We start from the raw sequence: 21,903 nt of genomic DNA, 5'->3' as shown, positions 1-21,903 counted from the left end.
ATATACACATATATATATATAATAGGACAACAAGGGTATGAAATGAAGACACACAACTATATATTGGTAGATATAAAATGGATCATTTATTTAATAATGGAATACAGGCAAAATTCTATCCCGCAAATTTTGCCTGTATTCCATTGTTAAATAAATGATCCATTCTATATAGTATGGTATATCTTCTTGTCCTATTGTATAATCTCCAATAATTATTGTTGAGTTTGGCATTATCCGAATAAGTCTCCTTTGTGGAATTGAACTTCCTCTTTTCCTTTTACATTTATATATATATATATATATATATATATATATATATATATATATATATATATATATATATATATATATATATATAGTGCCACGCAAAAATATTGGATACATTACATTTTTCTTCATAACTTAAATTAGGGTTGAAGATTTCATCTAAAATTTGGTCACTATCCTCTTACTATTTTGTCATTTCCTATTCCTATTCTAAATTATATTTGGTGTAGTAATTACAAAATCAAAGTTTGGAAAGTTTATATTAAAGAAAAATATAAATCAACAAACACAAAAGTAGTGGATACACTTTAAAAAAAATTATATTCTGAAATAAATTTAAATGCCTTTTTCTTAGCGTGTTGCAATAACGCAAACGAATTATCACTGACCAATCAGAGAGCTTTATATTAAAATAATTTTATAAAATTCTTCCAGTTTGGGCTCACTCCTTCAAAGTCAACCAGTTTATTTATAAAAAATCCTAAAACTAAAGAGTTGCAAATAGACATTCGTCAAAAAATCATTGATAAGCACAAAGAAAGAAAAGTGTTTCAATAATATCAAGGGAACTTAATCTACCACTTAGTACAGTTGGAAACGTTATTAGAAAGTTTAAAAACCCTGGTGAAGCTGTTGCAAACCTTTCAAGATGTGGTCGGCCAAGGAAATTAAACGAAAAAAAAATCAAGCAGAAAGATCCAACCATCTTTTCTTACTTGTGGTGGAATTCAGACAGACCTCAGAGAAGCTGGGATTAATGTGAACAAGGATACACTCTATAGAGTTCTAAATAGTGCAGTTTTGTATCAAGGCCCTGAAGAAAATTTCCATTATTGGAGCTTAAACATGTCAAATCACGTTTGAATTATGTTAAAACATATAGAGAACAATCCCAAGAATTTTGGAACAAGGTAATCTGGTCAGACGAAACGAGAATGGAAATTTGTGGAAGAAATACAGCAACACATGTATGGCGGAAAAATGGCACCGCCTATAACAAAACGAATATCATTCCTACAGTAAAGTTTGGCGGTGGTTCAATTATAGTATGGGTTTTTTTTCATCCCAAGGTACTCGTGAACTTGAAATCATCAATGGTATAATGAATGGACGTATGTACAGGAAGATGTTGAAGAAAACCCTCCAGACATCTGCTGTTTTGTTGGGACATAACATCTATTTCGTGTTTCAGCAGGACAATTATCGCAAGCATAAGAATGGCTTAGAAATAATTGATGTTCTTATTTGGCTCAGTCAGTCTCCAGACCTAAACCCAATTGAACATTTGTGGAAAATATTGCAGATTAATGTTCACAAGAGGAACCCACAAAATATTCAACAACTAGAACAGTTCTGCAAAGAAGAATGGCGCAAAATACCTGCATATCTTTGCAAAAACATGTGTGCAACTATAGAAAACGGTTGGAAGCTGTTGAATGCAATAAAGGCTATGCAACCAAATATAATTTTCCTTATTTTATTTATATTTTTTCTTTAATATAAACTATCTGAACTTTAATTTTGTAATTATTACCCCAAATATAAGTTAGAATAGTAATAGAAATATACTGCCCAAAGTTTAGGTAATATTTCGAACCTTAATTAAAGTTATGAAGCAAAATGTAATGGATCCAATACCTTTGCGGGACACTATATATATATATATATATATATATATATATATATATATATATATATATATATATATATATATATATATATATATATATGTGGGGGGTGTATGTGTATGTGTATGTGTCTGTGTGAAAGAATGAAATAATAAAATAATAAAATAACGAGCGACATAGTCAAAACAAGTATAAATAATGTAGGATATATGCATTCATATAATTACACGTAAAGATAAGAAGCCGTAAAAACTATATATATATTTATATATATATATATATATAAATACATATATATATATAATTATATGTGTGTATACATATATATAGTGATATATTTCAATATCTACATGAGTTTACTGACTCGTGCCCTACACAATCTAGAATTGATGAAACACTTTTATTCTCATGCTACGCGCATGGACATGCGTGTAATCATACAAAAACCGACATAATTATTGATGTGACTTTATAAAATTTACTTATATTTTCCATTTTAAAATGCATATAAAATATTCTTCATTATTTACGTGTTACGTTTCATTATTGGATAGTTTACCCAATTACTTTAATTTGTATCTAATTTATTAAACAACTTATTTCTCATTTAGTTTCGATCCACCAGCTTTGTTCCTCCATTTTATCTATTTTTAAAGCCTGTTCATCATTTACACCGTACATACCAAGCCCGTATCAATTACAAGTAATAAATGAAAAAAAGATATAAAGATTAGGATGAAAAATATCAGTAAATACAAACATTTTTTTGTGATTCATTTTAATTAAAATTTCTTTGCTTCTAAACGATCTTTTTATTAATTTATTTGCTAAATATAGGAATAATTACTAGTTGCACACTAGCTAACACATGAGTTCAGGAATCGTCTTTCTAATAATTCCTTGTTGTAAATGTTTTTGGTTAAGAAATATTGAAATTTATTGGAGTTTTTTTATGGACTAAGAATTATTCTTGCATTTTAATTATTCTGTTTTGTATATAACGTTTTCGATTATCTCAAAACCTGTTAACATTAAAGTAAACTCTATCTTATTAACTTCAGATATGTGTATACACTGAAACGCACAAAGGCATATATATATATATATATATATATATATATATATATATATATATATATATATATAATTATATATAATTATTCATATGAGTATCAAAAAACGGTCCTATTTATTGGGTTTGAAACCGGAGGTATTAATGACTTTTCTCATCTAAAATCTTTCTGTAAACAAAATATAAAAATATAAATTTTGCTCTGATTTTCAGATTTTCATGATAATTGATCACTCTGCAGAATTTTCCTCCAAAAAACTATCTATCTATCTATCTATCTATCTATATATATATATATATATATATATATATATATATATATATATATATACATATATATATAAGTGAAAGTGTCTGTGTATCTGCGTATCTGTGTATCTCTGTCTCTGTATACATCTCCCTACGCAATAACTTTATCAATTTTTATTTTACAGACTCCAAATTTGATATTTTGTATGTACCTATGTCTGTTTGCATGTCTGCCTTAAACTTTCCATAGAAGCGACGGATTTTACCATGATCAGTATCGTTTTAAAGTTCGACATTTCATACGATAAAAATCGAACGATTGGCTAAAAACATTAATATCTTCCCCTTCAACTAGGCACTTTTCTACAGGGAAGGGTCAATTATTAGCCGGTATTTTTGAAAGTTTTCCTCTCTTTTAGATTGTCTAGCCTTACTTTTAAAAAATACCGCTTCCGATATGGCGGTGGTCGTGACAGCATAAACGTTATGTTTTACCCCCTTCTTTTCCTCATTTACGGTACGGGTTCGATCCTCGCCTTCCTACTACCACTTTTTTTTTTTTGCTCAACATACACATCTCAACGCCCGGACAACACCGGGCTGAAATGCTAGTATATATATATATATATATATATATATATATATATATATATATATATATATATATACATCAAAGTGAACGTGTCTGTGTGTGCATTTCCCTACGCAATAACTCTGTCAATTTTCAGTCTATAGACTCGAAATTTAATGTAATGGGTACTGACATTTGGGAAAATCTATGTGATAGGTTTTCGGCCAGAAATGTGACTGTTAATTTGACCTTTGAGAACTCTGCGAAAGTCCTCCGACAATTTGGGGGTTAAACACTTGAAATTTTAGATATAAGTTGCTGTGACATGGACCTAACTTAATAACTCGATTTGAGCCCAAAACAATAAATTTTAAGGGGTCATAATAGGGGGCAAAGTTTAATGAAATATACCTTTTTTTTTGTTTGTTCAGCATACTCCTCCAAACACCCGGGAAACGCCGGGCTGAAATGCTATTATATCTATAAACGTGAACGTGTATGTGTGTCTGTGTGTGTACATTTCCCTACGCAATAACTCTGTTATTTTTTAGTCTACAGACTCAAAATTTGATATAAGGGTACTGAGATTTGGAAAAATCTATCTGATCGGTTTTCGGCCAGAAATTTCGCTGTCAAGGGGTCAAAGTTCAACGATTTGACCTTGAGAACTCTACCAAAGTCCTCGGACAATTTTCGGTCTACACACTTGAAATTTTAGATATAGGTTCCTTGGACATGGATCTAACTTAATAACTTAATTTGAGCCACAAACAATAAATATTAAGGGGTCATAATAGGGGTCAACGTTTAAAAAATGTTGTTATTTTTGCTCAGCATACACCTCCAAACAATCGGGCAACGCCGGGCACCCACGCTAGTATATATATATATATATATATATATATATATATATATATATATATATATATAAACTTAGATCCGGTTTTCCTGAGTAAAATAAAACAGCACAACAATATAAACACAGTCGTCAAAAATAAGTGAAATATTATAACACCATCTTTCAATTCACGGTGTACTTTCTGGAGATTTTATAAATCGATTTCATGCATTCGTGTAAATTTGTATAAGATTTCAACTCACATTTACAAATGGCAAAAGGATAGTAACCCCGAAGTTTTCAATCTACTCTAATTCATCAGAGCAAATATTTACAGTTTTAACTCATCGTAAATATTTAATTTATTAACTAGCGGAACCTGTGGAAATTCCACAGGGGACTCATTCGCATGTAATATATTAATGTTGCAATTCTGTAGATGTTCAGTGTAAATGGAAACGCTCGGATATTATTGTAGCTTTTTTTGTTAAAACTGCAAAAATACTTATCTAAGTAAGCGCGAAAGCTCGTCAAAGTCCAGTGGTAAAGTACGCTTAAATATGATATTTTAATTCTTGCAGATTTCGTATACGTTATTATAGAGTTCATGGTCTATCGATTTTTTTAAGTTGCGATTTCAAAATATATATATATATATATATATATCCATATGTCTTGGTGCATTAGCGTGAATCGAAACCGAAATAAAAATTCACGAAAAAACTATGTACATATATATAACTTGAGTTCCTTCAGCTATAATCGAAACCGAAACCAAAACTTATGAAGAATTCTTGATAAAAGTACTTATAAAAATAATTATATTACTGGGGTGCCGTCAGTTATAATCGAAACCGAAACCACAACTTTTGAAAGAATATTGATAAAAGTATTCATAAACAAATAGATGAGAAGTGCCATCAGCTATAATCGAAACCGAAACCAAAACTTATGAATAATTCTTGGTAAAATTATTTATGACAATATATGGAAGTACATAAAAATTAACCGACCCGGATGTAAGCGTGACACAAAAAATAACACACACGCTATCGCATTAATATATAGATAATTACATAGTATTAACTTTCGCATTTCATAGGTAAATAATAACCACAACAGCCCTTTTCACTCCTACTTCTAACGACTATGACATTGATTATTCAGTTAAAAATCTTTATAATTGGAGTTTATCAAACAGTACAAAATACGTCGCAAGTCAATTAACATGGCGTGTATCCAAATTCCTTCGTTCCGAAATAACGAATCTCATCAGACGGAAAGTACTTTTACATATTCTTCACCTTTAACTGATTAATTATTAAACTTTTCTTTCAAAATACGCTTTCGTTATATACATAAATTGTACTTTCATAAATACGGATATTTAAAAGCTAACAAAACCTTCGACAAAGACAGGGCGTTAGAGCTTCTTCTCCTCCTTTTTCTTATTAGTGACCGCAACAATTACTTCTATCACTATTAATATTATTTTTCTTTATGGCATAGCATCCCAACCCAGCTGTGCGCGGCTTGATTCCATGTCAAATCAATTTAAGCATTGCTTTTCTTTTTTATTAGAAAAGTAATACACATATGTTGCTATTATGCACATTTTTAAGCGTTAACTAACGTGCTTTTTAAGATTTATGTTTATTAGTGTAGCTTTATTTGTAAAACTTTACTATCTATTCATAAATTCACCATAACATATTCCAGTGTAAAAAGAATTTCCTATTCATTGAAAGACGCCAGAAGCAATGGTTGATGGAAGGATTATAACATTTCTTTTTAAACATTTTTATTCATTACTCCCTGTATACGGGAGTCATGCACATTTTAGTGTTGGTGGTGGGGGGGCGTATTCACATCTTTAAACGTTAACGCAACTATTTTTTACGTGTTATAAATATTTTTTTCATTCCTGGCACAGACTATTCCATAGGCTCTGCGAGATTCGATTCCTGATCATTACCAAATACTTCACCAAAAAACAAACAAAATTATTTCAGTTGAGAAGGGTGTGTTCTTATTACAAAAACACTAGAGCCAGCGAACACTTAATTACAGTACATACACACGCACACACTCACCCATACAAACAGGTCTATACTCCTATAAATTTGTTTCTTTTTTGTGTGTGTATTTATATTCATATAAAAAGCCTATTCTTCTGTTTATTTCAACAGAAAATACAACATTCTTAAATACTGGTCATGGAATTGCATTCACGTCTAGCGAATTTAGATATACTTACAAACATTCAGTTTAATTGATTCCTTAATTAGTTTTTGGGTTTCTTATAGGATGATAATATTTAGTTAACTATTACGTGTAATTATATTAATGCATATATTCTACATTATTTATACTTTCGTAATATTTTCGTAAACATTTTATAGTAAGCAGAAACCCCTTCCCTATATATTTATGTATACCCATATGTCTTTGTTTAAACAAATATTTGCCTACCAAACTCATCCTAGAGTTTTTGGTCTACATAATGAAACTTTATATATAAATATTTGAACGCATGCGAAACTTTATATTTGGGTTTTAACTCGGGAAAAACGGTACAAAATGTGAAAATTTTTGAAAAATGAAATTTGGCAGGTGAAGGTCGAACCGCGGCATTTCGACAATGTATGACTAACGTAGTAGCTATTGTTTCATGTTTTAATTGTTAGGTTTGCAGTTAACATGTCTCCATAGCTCAGTCATTAACGGCAGAGGCAAAAATAAATCGTAAACTAAACATTTTTGTTTAGATTCTCGGTGGTGGCGCAGGAGTTATTATTTAAATTTTTTTAAAAATACTTACTATATAATAATAAAGACAAAATCTAAAAAAAATCTCATATTTAAGCGTACTTTACGACCGGGAAATGCTGGGCACCCGGCTAGTATATATATATATATATATATATATATATATATATATATATATATATATATATATATATATATATATTTATATGTATATGTATATATATATATATAACCTACTTAATTTAATCCCATAAATTAATATATATATATATATATATATATATATATATATATATATATATATATATATATATATATATATATACGAAAGTATAATTTTATGCGTAAACTTTAAGTATTTATTTTAACAGTGCTCAATACGTAGGTAGAGCTAGGTAGCAAGTTATAAAAATATATATGACAATTAAGCTACACAGAATATTCCGCGTCTCATCCACGCTATGATTCGTCAGCGCTGACGAATCCTAGCCTGGAGGGAACGCGGAATATTCTGTGTAGCTTAATTGCCATATATATTTTTATAACTTACTATAAATATATATAAATAATATATATATATATATATATATATATATATATATATATATATAATTTTGATTTTGCATCAGGAATTGCCAATCGAATAGTTGGCATCGGTTACTGTCGAATTTCCTGTTGTAATTACGCAAAGTAGACACCGCAATTTTGTGTTTACGAACAATAATTTCCATCGCTTTTACAAAATTAAAGTAAGCGAGAAAATGCGTTTCCAACAACATCAAACTTTAAACTATAAAACAAAAAGCAAAAAAGCAATCGTCATCCAAATATATCGAATCACTTAAGCGTCATTAATTGCTTTGAAAATTAATGATTTAATTGTATTTTAATTAAGAAGAAAGCCGACACTATCCAATAGAGAGAAGAATTATTTTGATGGAAAAGAGTTTATTCAAAAAAACTCTAATTACATTTCAGTTGGAAAACAATTAGATTCTTTTAGATGAAGGTGCCAATGAAAACAAGACATATTACCTTAAATTAAATTGCGTATATATATATAAATAATAGGTTGTGTGGAAGGTAATTACCTTTCACTAGAGCGTATATCAAAACATACATAAATTAACTTTATTTAAATATTATGATGATAAAAGTGTCGAGGACTGTTTTTTTATATTTCATATATAATTATAGTTATGATGACAGAGAGTTAAGCAGGTTTGATCTTGGTGTAACTTGAATGAGTGACAATTTAATAATATGGAAAGATTTAGGAATATAGGTATAGCTGTCAGTCATACATGAAATACAGTCGGGACGTACATAAAACGCCTAATAAAACTCGAGATTACAATTCAGGAATGCAGGATAATTATATATTATAGAAGTAGTTGTATGTAAAACACCTTTATAGACGAGGGGGAATAACAATTTGTAAATCCAAGTGCCGGTTTGATTGGTACCGACTAGATATATAATAGCATTTGCAGATAATTTTTACATTTTCAAATTCAGAGGTAATTTAACATTTGTAACATAGTGAACATGAGTGCATGGGAAAGTGTGGGCAGCGGCGAGGGATGACTGGCCGCGATGAGATTAGCAGTGGTGACAGCAATAGTGGAAAACGTTCGCATATGCAAATAAGGAAGTGTACACGAGAAAAATAAAACAAAGACAAAAATAGAAAAAAGACAGCAAGTGCTCGGCAGAAACAAAGTGGGCGTCGAGGAGAATGGACGTGTAAAGACGGAAGTTAGAGATACTAGCTACGGCCGGCGTGAGGTCGGAGAGTAAAAGTGTATATGGGCGAGGTGGATGATAGCGAAAGACTTTTAAATGGTGTCGAAACAATGATAACGGCAATAAAAAAAAATTAGTTGAAAAATAAAAGTGTGCTTATCTGGATAGTTGTTTACTTCTATTCCTGTTTTATTTATTTGTCAGAAAGTACGCCTACGTTACACATTGCCTCTTTGATTTTAATCTGGAATGTGTTTTTTGTTATGGTTTTCTCCTACTTAGTTTTAATGAAATTATGAATGATCAGGGACGCAATTAACATATATGGCATGAGTAATTAAATCAGAGATGAATAAACATTTTAATCACCAAAAATATCAAGTTTCGATGCAACTATTTTAAATATCTTGCAGTTTATTTGATTCGATATCAACTACACGTAATAGTTTTTTTCCATCTAAATTTGTATGTGTTCATGAAAACATTGTGAAAAAAACTATATCTGTACACAATGGTGGTTCACGAAAGTATAGTCTTTATTCATGTTTCCAGCGACATTATTACAAGTTATACAGGAATATGTAAGAAGGTCAAATGTTGTGAGTTTAGTTAATACTTTCAACCAACTTTATGAAGAAAATTTCTCGATTTTTATTTAACGCTTTCTCGTTCTCAAAAACAATGTGTTTGAATGATATGAAAACAATGTGCTTTAATATATGATAACAACGTTTTCATACACTTTCACAATCAGAATGTTTCGGATGTGATATTATATTAATCCACGAATTAATTATTCAATCTAATACTCTCTATCGTTTGTTCAACTACTATATAAAAAAAACAAATACATCTTTTTACTATTATATAAAACATATATATAAAATATATGTTATGATCGATAGGATATAGACTCTCTCGTCCATTTCGACGTTTACGGGTTTTCCACAACAACTAAGTTTTTCGGAAATCCATACAGCTCATTTGTTTACAGTGGTGAATGTTTTTTGTAGTATTATTAGTATTATTACTAATTCTTGTCAGTGCATGGTAACTGCCACAATACGGAGCATACACAAGACCACAGAATTTTATATTAAAGTTTTCCTTCTCCTACATACGTATCTTAATGAAGACTGAATAATTGCGCCTCGAGATTCCAACCAATTTCCTACAAATCGGCGCGCTTCATACACTGCCTAGCATACCCAAATAGTCACGCATCTGTTACTGGCCAGGTAAATCGATGCTTAACAACGGGAATCGGTGTGTCAAAGTGTTTTGCTGTGTATATATAAATATATATATATGTACATATACACACACACACACACACACACACACACACATATATATATATATATATATATATATATATATATATATATATATATATATATGACAGAAAATAAAGCAGGCTCTGTTAGATGTGGCTTCTTTTTTTTTCTTTTTTTTAATTATTCAAATCGTCTATTAAGTAAAGTATTTCGATTTAATAAACGTATATAAGTTCCGTGGGGGATTTGTTCCATTTGTCTTTCTCTTTTTTGTGATTAATTTGGATTTGATTATTTAAATCATTGTCAAGTTGGGCTAATTTGGTGTGTTTACGACGGTGTGTTTACGGGTTTAAACAGCTACTTATTTACTTTTAAACGAATTTACATACTAGTGAGATGATCACGTGTTCAGGCCAAGCAAAATTGAAAACTATGATCGTTTGCCTGTTAACATGTTCTTGGTGTTACCTACTAAGAGGGACAATTTTACATTTTATCAATGTTTTTTTAATAAATACTAGTAGATATCTAGTGTAAATGCAAATAGTTTCAAGAAATTTACATCATGTATTTGTAAAGTGTCGGCAAGACGACGTATATTTGGAACACACTCGTTGCCGGGGATGTCCTGTTTAGGTAGCCCGCTCTCGCCTCTCATGCAAACGGATGAGTCTATTTCTATGGGCGTGTGACACCAAAGCCACTTAAGTGTTGTAACAGGGCGTCTTAGCTTCCATTCCATCTCTACAGTATTATTATTGATTTGTTTACGAAAATAAGAAATAGTAAAATTGTAAAATTTCATACAAATGTATATTATTCGTCGGAGAGTGTCCCTGGATAAGTTTTATACCGGAATGCGTCTGATAATGACGGGGGATCGATAATCGAAATAAACTTTAAAGATGGAACAATTTGATTTTGACCAAAGTTACAACTTTTTTACAGTTTAACATTACAAGTGCATTTGAGAACTTTTATCACCACACAAGCAATATGTACAGCGTATAAAATCAACAGTAGGTTCTTTGATATGCAGGGCTCCGTTCAGAGTGTATGCTTCTGTTTAGAAGACAATTGAAGTGGTGAGCCCCCACCGTGCGGGATTTGGGGAGTGTGGAGCCACCTTTTAATTGTCATTGCTCCCAGGTCCACTCTGACCCGGAGTTGTAGTACCTGCTAGGGACCCAACCCTACTTGATGTTTGCATTTTAAACTATAAATCAAACCATTATGTAGAATTTTTTTAATAAAATCAATAGTAGGTTCTCCACAGTGCAATGTAGAACACAATGTATTTTGGAATACACCACTGCTGGAAGGATGTGAAGCGTCATCTGGCGCACTGCGATGAGCCCCTAACTAGAGCAGGCAATCAATTGATTTGATTTAAAAATTGGTGATTTCACCGATTTCGATGATAATAAAAATGTGTGGAACATTCGTTGATTATCATTCAGTTCCGGGCAACGGCGCGTCTCCCTGCTAGTATTATATTAATTTGAAGGTGAACATAATTTGATAGATACTTCGGAAGCCGCTGCATAACAAAACTTATTGTATTCTTTCAAAACGAAAATATTTACTTAAACATGCTATTAATAATTTCTTCTTACTGCTTTCTGGTTTGTTGTACAGTGTATTACTCCTTTAAATGATTTGATGCCGACACAAAACACGTATTTTAAACCTTTAATTTTCTGTGAGTAGATGAACCATAATAACTATATAACATAAGGTAAGGAAATGAGGCGGTTAATGCCTTCCTGAACACAACGAAATAAAAAAAGAGAGGTAGAAAGAGCCAGTGAAAGGCCGACGGGCAGATAGAAAAGGAGATAAGGTGATAGAGTATGTAGAGGGCAAATTTTATCATTTCTGCAATGTTCTTTCCTTCAAAAGGCGGACATTTTAAGTTGTGCCGAGTATTTCTGTAGCCATTGTATTTTCGTTTTCTGTGTCAAAAGGTCAACTAAGATCGTGACTCATAAAAGATGAAAAAAATTAATTCTAAAGATGCGCCCATACATTCCCTATCGTTAAAAAAGAAAACATGATTTGAAACTTATGCGTGACAAACGGGCGCAAATTATGTTTCAAATTCTGCTGTAACAGACCGACAGATGCTATTTCGCATTTGGGCGTGACCGGCGGACGGTGATGCTATTTCAAAAAGAAGCACAAGATACTGACGAAAATATTATTTTAAGCAAGCGTGAGAGAGGACGAATAATCTACTTTCAGTGTAATCATGACCGACCGAGAAAAATACTATTGGAACTTTAATGTGAAACACAAAACACTATTTAAAACATACATATAGCCGTGAAAGGAAAAATGTATTCAAATCTAATCGAAACAGACAAATGTAAATGTATTTTAAATTGAAACTGGAGTAATTGTAGCAATCGCATTTCAAACTTATGCATGATAGGTAGCAGCAATGTTATTTCAAAATTATACGTGCCAGACTACGCCAATGATATTTCAAACTTAAGCATGGCATAGTGCAGCAATACAACTGCAAACATAAACTTAACAATAGTGACAAATCTATTTCAAATATACAGGCTCTCGAAAAAAGTTATTTAAAACTTAAAAAAATGTTAATTTGTCCTCCAACAAAGGGAGGAATCGAACCTAGTAATTCACTCTCGTCCGTTCATCTGTTGGTGTGTTCACATTTCCACAATAACCACGCCTTCGTGTTTTTTTTTTTTTTTTTTTTTTTGTAATTAGCGCACACATTAGTCATGGTGAACGTACATTTTTGCCAGAACAGATTTTCCGGCATAAATCTACTTGCCCCCTTAGGTAGCTATAATGTTACGAGAGGGTAAAATTGCCCCCAAATCGTTCATCTGTTCGTTTGTTCGGGAATTTTTCAGTAAGCACACTTTAGAATTTTTGAAATTTCGCACAAGGTCCTATTAGATGTTTTACTCGTTGAGGGGGGAGCCGCATACTCGATTTGTTTCAATATTATTACTTGTGATTGACGACACTGCTATTTCAAACTAAAGCATAACAAAGTAATCAAATAAGGGCCTCAACCTTACACGCGACAGAATAATAGATGGATAAAGGTTCAAATTGTATCAATCTGTGTGTTTAGCGATTACAGTCACATTTAAAATCGAAACGAACAATCAGGCCGACGGACTGAGCCTATTATATCAACGCGAGACCGTTTGTAATCACCCCAAATGAAAAGTATAAAAATAATAATAAAAACACGGAAAAAGAGAAAGAAAGTATGAAAAACATTCTTTGCGTCAGATATAAAATATCCTCTTGTAGTTCTCCTCTAACAATCATTACTGCCCCCTACTGCACAGCAAAACGGCTTTCTCCACCTCTCCCAACGACCCAGGCGTTCTCACTCCGGACGCTGACTTTTCGCCTCCTAACATAACCTCACCTTCAATCTGTCCGTCTTCTTTCTCGAGCCCTGTTCAATGCACAGTGAATGATTTCAATTAGCCTGCCTGAGTAGTAGCATGAATTTGTCCAAGCAGCAATGGTAGGTCATAGAGGAAGACGTGACTCGACTACAAAAGACTTGAAGGCAAAAAATGTTCAATCTTTAAAAAGAGTAAGTGGTTCTACCTTTCCAGGAATCACCTTCTGCGAGGAACCACTTAACCGCGGACTGCAGGCCACACATAAAAAAGGCTTCCTACCAATTTCTTTTTTTTTCAGATTGGGACGGCGGATATTTTTATTTGCCCCTTCACCAATTCACATTCCGGTGTAATGATGCCCATTAGAAGGGGGCAAGTCAGAATCATTTTTACTTACTTAGTCAATACAACATTCAAAATAGATACTGTTACTTTTGGTAAAGATATTCTGCAAAAGAGATAAACATGCCTGGATTTGATTGTAAATCATTTCTTTTTTATTTGTGCATGTGGTGGTCTTCGATTATGATGATACGTGTTTTGTTAAAGTGACTCGTTGTACAGTTCTTTTTATAGATGAACCTTTTTATTATAAAGAGTGATTTAAGATACTGTGCGTATGTAGACTAAAATAACGACATATGGATTTCGTCACTTTATCAGTTATTTATTAGTTACTAGCGAAGCTACCCAGCATTGGCAGGAAGTAAAATATGGCATTAAAATATCTATCTCTATCTCTCTCTATCCGTCTATTTGCTTTTCTCTCTTTCTCCAAACCATTTTCTTTACCGACCAGCTCATTTCATTCTAAATGAACGCACACATACAGGCAGACAATTTCTTATTTCTATATAAAGGAATGAATCTGCATTTCCGTTCCAAATTAGCATATAAAATTGCTGAGAAAACGCCCCTGGCGTAATCCTGTTTAATATACCCTCAAGTGAGTAATGTATTAACCGATAAATAATATATTAACTTTGTAGTTGGTTGTTTTGTAGGTTTTACCTTTTAGCTTAAAATACACGGACACACAAAGAAAACGGTTCATTTTACAATGACCGACAGATTATGATCATGGCTGACCAAGATCAAGGTTTGATAATCAATGCTTTTAAAAAGATGAGTTGTCCAAGTAATAAAAGCAATTTAAGATTCTGCTAGTGGGATAGTGTGGGCTAACAGACACCCAGCTGTATTTTACTGCTGCCGGACGGCAACTATACAAAAGGACATAACGATCCGTGTAAATCTCTCCACTCCAAACTATGTAAAAAGCTGAATATCTAATGCAGCAGCAACTTTTGAACACATATCACAGAAAGAACAGTAGACAATGTCATTCACCATCCACAGAGATTATGAAATTCCTACAGTCATGTATTCAGAAATAGTGATAAGACACAAGATGAAGAAAGATGGCAGCAACAAAATTTGGTAATGATGCTTTAACAGATCTGAGAGAGATGATATGAAAAGAAACTGTAGTCTTAAGAAGATATTAATCATCTCAGTAATTAGAAGTGCGATCAGACTCATGAGAAGGAATTTCAAAAATTACATGACGATTATACGCAGTGAAAGAGAATACAAACAATTGCGAACAAACAAACGGTCGCAATAAAACGAAAGATCTCTTCGTCAGAGTGATTGACTGGCATCAGACAGAATACTGCATCTCCAGCAAAAAAACACAAAATAATATGAAAATTATAACAACTGCCTTTTATATAATAGAAGCTAATCAGAAAATATTTTTATTTAAAAATAATATTGTTACTTAAGTTCGAATCTGTGTTTACGTTATTATTTAGCGAACGCTTTTACTTAGTCTTACAAGACACAGTCTCCCCCCTCTCTCTATCTCTTTCTCTCTATGTCCTGAATATGATCTTAAACTATATCCAGTGGTGAGGCCACAGTCTGCGGGCTTTGAGGAGTGTGGAGCCACCCTTTAATTGCCATTGCTCCCAGGTTCACTCTGACTCGGAGTGGTAGTACCTGCTAGGGTCCCAACTATGGGTTAAATAGAATCCGACTTGAAAACAACAAATATATTCAATTAAAAAAAAATCTTCAAAATCTTTGCATTCGGCATTAAATAACCTGAAAAGGGTTGATATGCCGAAAAAAAACCAACCAACCAACCAACTCTTTCTCTCTCTCTCTCTCTCTCTCTCTCTCTCTCTCTCTCTCTCTATATATATATATATATATATATATATATATATATATATATATATAATATACATATATTATATATATATATATATATATGTACATATACAGAAACGGTGTGTGTATGAGAAAGGAATTAACACGCGAACACAAGATGACTTATATATATATATATATATATATATATATATATATATATATATATATATATATATATATATTAAGGTCAGCCATTTAATTGAAACATACTCGATTTGTATATACCAATAGTAATCGATAAACACAATCATTCTCATCAATAATATTTGCTATAATGACAAAAATGTTTATATATATATATGAATTTTGTAAATTTGGAAGAAACCTGAGCTGAATTAAGAATGTATTTTTTCCACGGTGATCACCACCTATCAAGGCCCGGAAGCCACTCAGGGATAAGAGTTATTCAGGTTCCAGAGCATATATGGTGCAATATAATTATTCTCCAAGTTCCAAACTTCAAATCCATTCAGTTTGTCTTTTATTACTTTTCAGAAGGTATCCATTAAAATATTGTGTCTTATTTCAACTAACGTCTTTGGCAACTTTATCGTGTTTATGCATTTACATACTAGAGGATTTTGTGATTTCATTTTCCAATATAAACTCCGAATTCTATTTCAACTGTTTCTCTGAGTGTCCTAAGCGAAACTGTAGGGTTACACGTCTCCTCCCTACAAAATCATGTGTGTTAAGTATTTTTTTCCGGACAAAGTACCCGCATTAATGCATCATGTGATCTATTGCTAAGTCTTTTTGTCGACAAAGCTAAATTTACTGTATTCCGTTTTTTTTGGGGGGGAGGGTTACATAATAGCATTAAGTTGTGCCTCTGTTTGTAGTGATTCCCTTTTTCTATTTAAAATCACTATTCAAAACTATATGCATGTGTCTTCTTGTCTTTTCTTTTACTGGTTGTATAGGTTATTTCTCTCTCCTATGTTCATCTCTCGTCCTTTTCGTTCTATTGTACATGGAAAGGTTAATCACGCCGACACACCGGTCCTTATTAGATCACCGAATTAAAGCGGTATGTAGCCTGATCAGGAATAAATGAGTGGAAATTTCGGATTACCAAGTACTGTATGTTTTCTACTTGACTTGGTATTGTTTCCAGTTGTCCTAGATTTCTTCTTGCCACTGCAATCATGTAGTCCGACTCAGGAGATACGGTGTTCGAGATCACTCAACCCTTGCTTACCGATAACATGTGCAGACACTCTTACAAAGGTGTCCGTTATATTCCAATACGGAACGGAGATCATCATCATCATCATCATCATCATCATCATCATCATCATCATCATCATCAATGCCACCAACGGCTTTTTTTTTATTATTATTATTATTATTATTATTATTATTATTATTATTATTATTATTATCTTTTTCGTTTTTACCATTTATTATTTATTTTCTAAAAGGCACACATGTCTACGCAATAAAAATATTACCTAAGGCAATAAATAAACAGTTGAAGCAATCCACTTACCTCATTAATACATTCTGTTTTTATGAAAATTATTTTTGGCTGTTTGTTATTGTCATAGTTTTTCATATTGAAGGATGCATGCATGAAAAACTTAGCCAATTATCTAGGCAGATAAATCAAAGTAAAATGGCGACTGATTCATATCAATCACGAGAATAATTACGATTCATTTTCTATTTCTGTTTATTTATAGTAATTATTTGAGTTGAATAAAAAACGTAGCCATTTTTCAGTAATTGATTTTAAACGAAAAAATAGATATAATTTGATGAAATGGATGTAAATATTTGTGATTTTGCGAGAAAGTTGGAGAAAGTGAGAATGTTGGGGATGCCATTTTAAATAAAGATTTTTGATAATTGCCATCAATGAAAGAATACATGACAACAGGATTTTATAAAACATGGTGCAACACATACACGGATAAAACATTTTCATTACGTAATAAATTACATTTTTAGTATGTTATATACTTTTGAATAAGGTAATTATTCGTTTAATTGTACTTATAAAATTGCTCAAGTCGAAATTATCTGGCATGATCAACAATCAGATTACTCTTAAATGCGGGTAACACATGGAGAGCATACGGAACACGAACGTAAAATCATATCCAATGAAATCAAGTTGCTGTAAATCAATACTGCAATTACTGAAGCGAAGTTTATGACACATGAATATGGTCACTTACATTAAAATTAAAAAAAAAATCATCTCATTCGCTATTTTATATTATTTGAATTATTTGAAATAATGTTCTTAGATATAAGTCTCAAAAAGTTCTGCCGATAAACTCTTCGACCTTTTTCAGGCCAATCTTGTCCAACTCGGGGAACATAGAATATATGGAAAGCTTTGATTGTATACCGTTATCTAATCCACAACGGTAAATTGCTCTCGTCCCGTAAACTATGGCCGGGTAGGATTTTTAAGTATTTCAAAAAATATTCTTTGTATTGTTCGTGATAATGAATGAAACATCAACTTCGGGAACTGTCCCTTGAAACTAATTATTATTACTATAACTCACATATGTTGCGCCACACCTCTTTGCTATTTTAATACTAAATATAATTATGTTCGCCTTATTCAATTAAAACACGGCTGAATAATTAAAGCTAGAAAGAACCTGCGTGCTATGTGTTTATTTACGCCCCTCCTTATATATTATGGGGTTCTATGTAAGCAGACTAGCAGTTTTAGCAAGTATATAGATTTAAAAACGGGTTCAATTTAAGCTTAAGAATTCATTGAGCTCAAAATATGTTGCAAAGGACAAGAAAGAATTGATGTATGTAGAAGAAATATTGAAGGAAAAACATCAAGCATGACGGCAGAAAAAGGAATGTATGAAGAAGAAAGGGGAGCTAAATCAGAAAAGACAACAGAAAGAAGAAATAGATATAGAAGATCACAGGATAGGAGAAGTGCGAAGGAATGCATGAAATTAATAATAAACAAGTAGAACAATAAAAGTGGGTAAAAACATAGACGTATATGAAGTAGAACAAATAAAGGCAGAAGTGCAAAGAAGAAGAGGGAGAAGAAGAGACTAGAACAAAAAGGGGGTAAAACACAAGCCGTATATGAAGTAGAACAAATAAAGGAAGAAGTTCAAAGAAGAAGAGGGAGAAGAAGAAAAAAGAACAAAACATGAATACGAAGAAATAGAGAAATAAAGACGAGGGGGATGAAGAAAAAAAAAACGAAAGATCCGAAGACGACAAAGAAATAAAAAAGTGGGAGGAAAAGAAGAGAAAAAAAAAACAAAAAAAGATAAAAGAAATTCATAAAAAATGAAACAAAAAGAAAGGTTGAGAATATGAAGAAAAATCGACGACAAAAATAAAGAAGGCAAGCAAATTATAAAGGAAAAATTCCAATGGAAAATGTTAAAATGCTATAACTCTGCTTAGAGGGTTCTTTATCATTTTAATTGAAACATTGATGACGTAATCTCCCTGAAGTTAGCATTTTGATTTTTTTTCCAAAGGGGTAGGGGTAAACTTTAGTTTATGAAATGAAATAGCTCTTCCGTTTGATGTTTAATTATGCTGTAGATCTAAAATATATAATTTTTGAATCCCTCGAACTAACCTCGAAGCTCTTATTTCTTAGGGCCATCACAAAAGCTATAATAATAATTTGGAATATGTATATACGTCTAACAAAAACATGCTCATTAGTAAAGATTTTACTTCTGGCTGTATTTCTGGTAAAAGAAAAATGGCAGATATAAAAAATCCTCAAACGAAATAATTACTCTCCCTCTCCCTCTCTCTCTCTCTCTCTCTCTTACACACACGCATAAATAAATAAATGAATATATATATATGCGTATGTATGTGTGTATATATTGATAATATATATATATATATTATATTATATTATATTATTCGTAGTATTATTTAAACAAAACCCGTGTCAACCAAAGAGTGCTCAACGTTACGACAGAGCAGGTGTATAATCTTGGCCTGATGAGGTGATTTTCCCTGGCAGAGTGGTCATTGAAACATGTTTGCATATGTGTAGCCATTAGTTATCAAATCCAAAATATTTATATATATATATATATATATATATATATATATATATATATATATATATATATATATATATATATATACTAGCTGTACCCGGTCACGCGTTGCTGTGGCTCAGTTTGTTAAAATGGAACACATGTGAAAGTAGAGAAAAGTTTGATTCTTTTTTTCAAGAGAATGTACAAATTATTTATTTTTTTAACAGATGTACAGAAAATAAACAGAAAAATACTTCCATCATTAATTATGCAAAAAAATAAATAAAATGTTGATTTAGTGTTTCAATATTCTTATAAATTACGATAAAACTTGCTGAGTATACAGCGTTTTACGGTTGTTGTACAAATGGAACGGAAACTTAAAGTTCGCTTCATTGTAATCTTTCTTAATTTTTTAATTGTGCCCCCGAAACCAATATAATCAAAACAGTAACATTCAACAATTGTACTTTATGTATATCAAAGACAAAATATTTATTAAAAAAAAAAATTTTTAAAAAGAAGTTAATAACGAAAGGGAAATAATTCCATTTTAAACGAAAAAGTCAGTTTACCTAACTTAGTATTAATATAACTTACTATTAATAACTTACTATTAATGCTATTTTTTAAGCAAGAAAAAAAAGGTAAATATCCAGATACGCTACTACAGAACACCGACCACTCTAATCTGTTTTTTTATAGGTAATTGAGGTCGCTGACAACGAATCTGATAGTCAAACTTGGGGCAAATTTACCGTTTGCATGGTATTTACCCCTGAACCCACGAACTTCTTTTCACCATTTTGCAGCTTCCGTTTATGCTACGCGCATGCACGCTGTAGCATAAACGACGGCTCTACCAAGCAAACTACGTTGGGGGGAGGGGATGTTTTTCCCAGGACATAGAATTTTCTAATTTTCAAAAATACATTATAGCGCTTTTTGGGTGGAAAATTTTAAATTAGCTGAAAAGGAAATAAAATAAGGAAAGGAAAGCACACCAAGTTGGAGTAGGGGGGTAATTTATCTGTTGTTGTTTTTTTTTATCTGGAACATCGAATTTTCAAATTTTCCGTAAGTAACGCACCGACATTTACCAATTAGAACACCATTTAACATTTTCCGAAAATTTTACTTTGTACATTGGGGGCGCGAGCGGGGGGTGCGGATGTGATGTTGGGGCGCGCACATCCCCCAAACAAATTAGAGTGGTCGGTGTTCTGTAATAGCGTATATGGATATTTACCAAAAAGAAATATTTAGGTTTGGCTATAAATTCCTAGACTCATTTCACCCTAAATAATTTAGGTGACTGAAATAGGAATCAAATTGAATCTTTAATTCCCTGAATAGTATGCGACAATTCATTTTTCTTCGAGTTATATCTAATACATTAATACGGACTTTAGGGGCTTTTTTCGTAATGTTACTGTAAAAATTATTTTTTATTGTTACAAATTACGATGCTTTAAAAAAAGCAAAAATAAATTCTTGCGTTTTTTATTTACTACTGAAAACCATAACTTTAGTAAAGGTATCTTTTGTTTAAACAAAATAAAACATTTTCACTAAGAGTTAAGTAAAAATAATTATTCTGCGATCATTATTTGAAAAATACGCCAATTTTCATTAAAATTCGTTAATTTCCTGATTTTTGGTGAATTTTTAAGTAAAGGGAGGAGTCAAAATGTGTATACACTTTGAGTGTCGGCATTCATTTTGGGTGTACCTACAAAGCGACCACGTGTGGTTAATTTAAATTAAAGTTCAATCACATGGTTTCATTATCAATAATCATGTAATTAAACCCATTGCAAATTTACCGATATTGTAAACACATTCT

This window comes from Euprymna scolopes, chromosome 13 (genome assembly GCF_053919585.1).
Source record: "Euprymna scolopes isolate OS-2025 chromosome 13, ASM5391958v1, whole genome shotgun sequence".
Taxonomy (NCBI): Eukaryota; Metazoa; Mollusca; class Cephalopoda; order Sepiida; family Sepiolidae; genus Euprymna; species Euprymna scolopes.
Note: the sequence above shows the minus strand (reverse complement) of the source record.